Raw genomic sequence first — 8,419 nt, 5'->3', positions numbered from 1 at the left:
GAAAGCTGAGGTACAGAGATTACTCCCGGAGCATACATCCCACCATGACTCGATGATGTTTCTGAAGCATCCCTAATCTTCATAAATTGCCCCCAACTGTGAAGCTGCCAAATGAGCGTAGCAAATAGGAGCCACAACAAATATGGTTGTGGTGCTCCTTTGATACATATAGGATAGAGAATGAACAAACTCTTGTAGATCATCAGTCGAAAACCCAGCCTGGTCTAAGAGAACATGATAGTGGGTCTGCCTCGTGATTCCAATCATTCCAGCATGGGTACCAAGGTAAAAAAACCCATTGTTCTTTGGATGGAATACTTTGTTGTCAATGATAGTACCATGTAGCACATTGTCAGGAGATCCCTGCTGAAAAAACTTGGTATGATGGTTTTTCGTACAACAATAACCACAATCTTTAGGGTTCCACTTCTCGTCAAGGAACTTGCAAGCCTCAATAACTTGATCAAAACTTGATTGAATTGAGACTCGCTAACTCTATCCCTGAAAATAATGATTTGATCAGGTTTCCTCTTCTCTGAACTTGTATAGAAGTCTAAGAGAGCTTCCTTCATGATACTGTCATCCACTTTATCAGAAATTGGTTTTGAAGAAAGAATCTATCATTTTAAGCTTCAGGGACTGTGTACGGCCTGATGCCCCATAGCTGGAAATCAATGGCCACCGCCTGGAGCTAACCATCGCAGCTGTTGACGGCATATCAGATTGCTCAGGAAAGCCAAACAATGCACCCATTCCAAAGATGATGGTTGGAACCTTTGAAACAACTGGAATTGAAGGTGTTTGCCCCAGAGTAAGCATAGAGAGTGAGCGGTAGTTTCTTATGCCAATTTTTACTAGTTTCGGTCATCTTCTGTAATTTGTTTTTTTCTTCTTTTTCTTTTCTTTTGGCAACCTTTGTTGTATTGTGGTATGGCGCATTATCTTTGAAAAGACTGCAAACTTTTGGCATTGGGCAGTTATATATAATCTTTTTTTTTTGTTTTTGAAATGGATGACTTTTGACTTTGTAATATTGGCATATGAAGCTATCTCCCCCTCTTAATGGAGTAGTTGACGTCCACAAAGATGAGTCATTGTCAGCTTGAAACTTTTGACGAGCTCGGGCCCATAACATACATGCCCCATAAGTCTTGACTCCTTTAAATTTGGCATTCATTGTACAACTGATGCGATTCCTTTCCATGGTGGACCAACAGTGCCCCAAAACCTCATGTTTATCCTGGCAATTGTAAATCCTCCTGCATGCGTCTTTGGACCGCATTTTTGAATTCCCATAATAGTCTTAACAAGGTCTTGTTTTATCTCCTCATCTAATTCCAATTTCGCAATCTTTCCTTCCTCTAAGGCTATATTTCTTACCACCACTTCATGGGGTAAAAACCATTTTCAACAAATTCAGAAACAAGTCACAATTTCTGTCACCTTCAAAGTACTGAGATTCCTCTAAACACATATCGCACTCAAAAGGAACTCTGCATCTGTAGTATCGTTGCCCGTGTCATTGATACTAGTGATCTATGATAGGCACACAAAAGAATATACAAGGAATAAATGAATTCAAGAATGACTATTTACATGAAATGAAAATTTATAAAGAATATCAAAGGTCAAAAGAATCAGAATGAAAGAATATTTACTCGGATAAATAATAAAAGTATGTTTTATTAAAAATAAAAATGTCTGAACATGAGCCCACTTCTCAAAAGAAATCTCATTACTCCTAGGCTTTAGAGCAACAAGAGTGTTCTGATTATTACTCCGTAAAATTCTTAAAGATTACAGGAAGTTCTTCTGCAGTCCAATTGTTTAAAGAACTTCCCGGTTCGTAAGGGCGAATGCCCTCAAGGTTTCTTTGTTCAGTCCCTTCCTCATGTATGACATTGATGGGGTGATTTTCATTTCCAAACACCCCATTCTCTGGGTAAGCTATCCCTCCTGACACAAAAGTCGGGGATATGTAAGGGAATGTCGTTAATTCCCATTCAACTTCTTTTTCACTTAGCCGTGACCCTCTTCTCTCTCTCTCTTTTTCTTTCTCTTTTTAATAACTTTAACTAATTAGGGTCTTTTTATAATTTTGAATGCAAATGATACAATGAAATGCTATAAGATGCAAATGAATGCAAAAGGTATCGATCTCGATTCAATCTCATTTAGAAAACTTTATTTAGAAAAAGAATATCTTTACATATAAATGGATTACAAATACGCTTTCGCCCTAATGCCTAAAGTTTTAACAACAAAACAAACTCTTGGCCACGATCAGATTGTAGCTCATATTGGTGCTCAATATGTCAGCCTGTGCCACCAATGTCCGTAAATAATCGGCTGCCTCTTGAGTTTGAGTTACGACCTCACCTGTGGGGTAATCCGTGCAGCTAAGGGTACCTCCTCCAATACCTGTGAAGTTGTTCTGATTATTTTGAGATAGATTAGTGAACAAGTAGGTATCCTGCTCTGCGATGTGCTACCTTAAAATAATATCCTATATCCTCAATGTTTCTTGAGAGCTTTGATTTCTACCCATGCGAGCATTCGCTTTCGGTACCTTCAGCAAGATAGCTAATCTCTAAAGGTCTTTGTATGATACGATCTTCTTTAATCGCTTTCTTTCACGCTTACTTAAGCTATCCAGGCCATTGGGGCTTGCATTTCCATTGTTTCTGATAAGTACAACAGTAAACTCAAGCTTGTTGTTTGGTAGTGGTCCTATAGTAAACGAGCTTTTTACCATCATAGGTAAAATTCTTTCCATCCAACTCATTTTTGTAGGTCTCATGCACTCTATCAATCACTTTCCTTCTAATACCCTTACCATCCACATGACAACCGTCTTCATATGAAAGAGAAATGCTATAATGGTAGAAGTGTCCATCAATACTCCCACACTCACTTTGAATTGCTCATCTATCCTTCTGTCAAGCAAATACTGCAAGTCCCATTAGTTATTGTAGAACAACTGCTTGGCTTCATTACTCCATTGATTCCATATTTCCTTTAACTCCTAGAGATTATTTTGCGCCACGCTGATGCGAGTGTAACCCCATAATTCTGATGTGTATCTTTCAGTGTTTCCTTTGACCATTTATGGACGTTAGCGTTGCCCTCCATTCTATCAAGAAGTCTGTTCTCTATAATAAAACTTTCTAACTTAGAAACTGACTGTGAATCGATACCTTTTAAATGCAAAATGACATGCACAAAAGAAAAAAAACAGTCAGTATCATATGATATTAATAAACACAAAGATAACCTAAGTATAATTCTATCTATATTGAGCTCTTACGGTTTTTCTATATGTGGTTTGTTTCTAAAGTTTGAGGTACCCGAACCAGCAGATTCCTCGATCCTTACCCATTATAGGCTCATTTGAATTGAGTTCAGTTCAGGGGAATACATTTCCCTATAGCTACACGGAGATGAAAATCTCACGAAACCATAGGTACGGATGTATCCCGAAAGTGATCCACTATCCTGCACGGAGGTGAAAACCTCACGAAGGCGTAGCTTCTCACTCCCTCTTAAGGGTGTGACCACAACAGTCATGCAAATGCAATGCGTATCAGAATATAGCAACACATGCAATAATACAAACACATGTAATGCAAAGAGGATTAAATTTTAAAATTTTTAATTTCCGACATTAAGACAAGAGATAATCAATTACACAGCTTGACTGTCTTATTAGTCCCCAGTGGAGTCGCCAAGCTGTCGAAACCATTTTTAAATCGAGTTTTGGAAAATGGGAATCGACTTTAAGAAAAAAGAAAACGGAGTCGCCACCAATCTTTTAGGTGTGATTGGATCACCTTATAAAATGTTTTGTTTTAAAACATTAATTTTGGTCTCGAAAGTCGAGAAAAGGATTCGAGTCGGTTACGCATGCGAGGAAGGGTTAGCATCCTCGTAACGCCCAAAAATTGGTACCTAATTGATTATCAAGTGTCTTTAATGTCGAAATTTGAAAGTTTTAAGATGCAAACCTCTTTTAATTAGAATGTCTCAATTTTGAAAATTAAGGCTCACTTATTTCAAACGAGTCAAAACATCACATCCAGTAAGTTAGGACGCAACATTTTAAAACCTTCGAAACTAAGCTCGTCTTTCGAAAATTTCTATCTCGAAATAACAAAACGTTATATCCAGTAAGTTAAGACACTATGTTTTGAAATCTCGAAATAATTGTTTAAGTTTTGAAAACTCAAAATCACTTAGAAGGGTGCTTGACTATTTGAATTCAACGAGAAAAGTCGCAACCCAGTAAGTTAGGGCACTACCTTTCTCGAAGTTTCCAAACATCAAGCATTACCTTTTTTTTAAAAAAAAACCTTGGAATATTACTTTAAATGACGTTTTAGGATGACATATTAATGCATCATGAAGCATAGATGTACAAAATATTCTAACATTTCCATACAAACATAAATAATATCATTAAGACAAAACTAAATAACATTAACATACGTTTAATGAAAAAAATCATACTAGGGTAAATATAAGATAATAAACAAATAAAAACATGAGTAAACTAAAAGAAAAACATAATACATGCAAAAGTTATACAACGATATATATCATAAAATAGCACATAAAAGAAATAATTAAACATAGCATATAAAAAATGAAACTATGCACAAATAAGATAAATGACATACACTAAAAAATGAATAAATAGAACATTTACAAATTATAAAAATATAATGCAATAGTTCAAAATACATGAAATGATAATATAATTTATATACATGCATAGAAAATATATATTTGAAAATAAACTATATAAAAGGTTAAATATTATAATATATAAAATACATAATCAAATGTATAAAAGATAGGAATAAATATACATATTTGAAAAATGAAGAAATTAAAATAAAAAAATGTTGAAAAACTAAGATAGACAAAGAATAAAATAAGAACAAACCACAGAGAGTAAGAACGCAAGAGGGAGAGAAATTTGAGTGAATGCTCTCAAGAATTCTTATTGCTTCCCAAAACTCAAGTCCTTTACAATGAAGGGAGAGGCCTCTATTTATAGTTGAGCCTCCCCAAATCTAACGGTACAGATTAATTACATCAACGGTTAAGATTAAAGGATATCTACAAATTAAATCTCCAAGATTACAAGATCATATCTTCAAGATTGCATATCATATCTAAGATTGCATATCCTTAAAGATTATATTTCCATATGAGTCAAGCTTATAGATGGACCTTAAATCCTTTCAAGTAATGGGTCATTTCGATTGGGCCAAATTATATGTTTGTAATTTTGTACTGGACTTGGACTTTGTTTTATTTTTATTTTTTTGGGGTTTATTATTTTAAATACTGAAATGGGCCGGGAAAAAATGGGCTATTACGATCGTAATTTCGGTAAGTTTACGGTATTAGAACTCGAACATTAATTACTTAATTTAATTAGTTAATTGTTAATTATTATTTAACTATGTTCTTAATTGTTTATTGAAAAATTTCTATTGAATGGATATTGATAAAATTATATATATATATGAAATGTGCCGCTATGGAATGAATCAACGAATAATTTCGTAGATAATTAAAGTGAATGTGATATTGAATTATGAAATGCGATATAGAGTTTAAAAAATGTGATATTATGGACTTGCAAGAGTGAAATTGATATTGTCGGTTATTCGACTAGTGTTGGGTGCATACTTTTGTCGGTTCATTCGACTAGTGCTGGGCACACCTTAATCTTCGTTGGTTCAACAAGCTAGCGCTGGGTGCAAAATATTGTCGATTCGTTTGACTAGTGCTGGGCACATCTATCGTCGATTATCCAACTAGCGCAGGACGTAAACTTTGTTACAATTTATCCGTTAGGCACTGGGTGCCATCCACTGATTGACCTATAATGATCAAGTATAATGAATCCAACAAGAAGGTTGATATATGAAAGTTTTCGTAAAAGATGTATGAAATGTCTATTTGAATTGTATGGTAAATTTCATGAATATATATATATATATATATATATATATATGACGGATTATAAAATCAAAGCTATTATTTGTATTTTTGGTTCTTTGGGTTAATAAGCTTACTTAGTATTTGATTGTTCTTTGTATGCAGGATAGGTACTTAATTTTGTTCGACAACTCAGCATCCAACGACTAATCTTGAACTCAATATTGGTGATGTTTTCTTCTATGTTTTGGCATCTACTTAGGTTAATGATGTTTTGGGTATTAGTATTTTGTTATATGGTTGTGAATGAATGTAAATAATTTTTTAGAAGTTGAATCTTTGAACTCATGTATACAGGTACATATGTGTATAGGTACTTTGGTTGTGAGCTTTAAAACTAAGTGCTTACCATAATGTTGATAATGCAATATGATATTAGAGTTTTTCATTGATCATTTTGGCTAATATTCAGTTGTGAATAAGTGATTAATGTTATGTGTTATAACAACTTGTCTAGTTGAATGCTTAATTCTTGTTTGAGGTGCCTTTGAATGACATATTGGTTAGGCTTAGAATGGGCAATAATATGGTATGTAATTGATGTTTAAAAATGAGTTTTTGAATATTTATTTGTAGGTAATGTTAAATGTTTAAATTGTTATCGTAATAGCATGTGACCTCAATTCGGTAACAGAGATGATTCAAGGGTGTTACATCATTGATAGTGTACATCACAGTGGAAATGCACAAATCCGATTGAGTGATATGACAATTCAGGTTTAGGCAAACTATTCCACTACCACCTTAAGACATCAGAGCACTGCACAAGGTCGACTTACGGAGGAAAACAGATGAAGATTGACCTAAATTCCATGAGAAATATATAAACATTCGGGAGCATAGGTACAATTTCTTACCTATTCGAGAACCAATTGTCGCTTAGGAATTGACGAACAAGCCAGAGTACATGATATAGTTTAGATACTATGGTAAGCCATATCTATAGTCAGAGGAGGTGAGGGGTAAACAACGTCATCCGAGGAAGCCACGACAACCACATCAGGATCTAAGGTCTGGAGCAGGTTCATAATCAGCTCCAACCTAAGAAGAGCCACTGATGGCTGCACCACCTCATGGTCAGTATGGCTCAACTTATTATAATGGTTTCACTAAACCCATATTTTTTGCACAATCACCACACTATGCACCACTCTATCCTGCTTCAACACCTTCTGCAGGTATGTTTTTTCACCACCTATGTCTTTAGCATATTACACGCCAGTGTCAACGACAACACTGATGTATCCGCCATCTCTGACAATTCCACCATATTATTCACAACTGGTGTATGTATCACCATACACTTATATGCCAATCGTGTCACAAAAACCCCCACATTATTGTTCTACCAAGGTGACTCATCTTTACAACCCTCTATTCATACAACGGAAGACATATGATGGAAATCTAGGATGACACTGCACTTAACCATGAAGGAAGGAGATGAAGACGAACACAACGGTGGAGGTGAAGATAAAGATAAAGAAGAGGAGAAGCTGAAACCCCAACTTATACAAAGAAAAAAATTTATCTCGCAACTGGCACCCACAGGGTTGTAGCACACATTCAGCTCGAAGAAGCTGATGATTTTGTTTTCTATCTTATCAGGTAAATCATACATGTAAAGTTGATACTTTAGACCAATATTCAAAGTTAAGAAAATTTGGAAATAAACAATTGTATAGAAAATAAAATTATATTGTATCGTCCAACTGAGCGTGCTTTTAGTACATCTTTTTGCCACTTCACTGAAAGCGCGCCTTGAGCAAAACATTTTCACTCTACGATTTTCAACTCTCCTAAAAATTTTTACTGAGCTTAGAATCTCTATAACACCTTTATACCCGGTTTAACTATATGGACCTGGTATGAGAGTGTTACATTTATTGGTATCAGAGTTTAGGTTTTCTGATATCTGAGTTGGAAACAAGTTTAGACGTACATGCCATATATGATATATCATTGTGATGAGATAGGATTTAGTTATTCAATTGTGTAATTTATGTATATTGTAGACTCAAAGATGTCAAATAGACCTCGTGAAGAGTCGGAAGATAAAGTAAAGAGTAGGGCCCCAAGCATTGAAAGAGAAAGAAATTAAAGAAGAGCCCAAGCTCGAAGTGAATCAGTAAACTTAAGGGATGGTAGGGAGTCTGAATTGGAAGAGAGGACTCAATTTGAAACTGAACATGTATTGCCTGAAGAAAAAATTCTAGTCACAACAGCTCTTTTGCATACTATGAACCAGTTGTTGCAACAACTAGTAAGAACAACTAATGTTCCTCCTGTTCCACCACCTCTTCCTCATGTTCCACAACCAGAACCATCCGTAATAGTCATCGAAATCCATTAGAGAAGATTAGAAAATATGAAGCAAAAGAGTAAGGGAAAGAAAAAAGATGACCCA

Source organism: Gossypium arboreum, chromosome 6 (genome assembly GCF_025698485.1).
Source record: "Gossypium arboreum isolate Shixiya-1 chromosome 6, ASM2569848v2, whole genome shotgun sequence".
NCBI classification, from domain to species: domain Eukaryota; kingdom Viridiplantae; phylum Streptophyta; class Magnoliopsida; order Malvales; family Malvaceae; genus Gossypium; species Gossypium arboreum.
The sequence above is the reverse complement of the archived record's forward strand: the minus strand, read 5'-3'. Positions refer to the sequence as shown.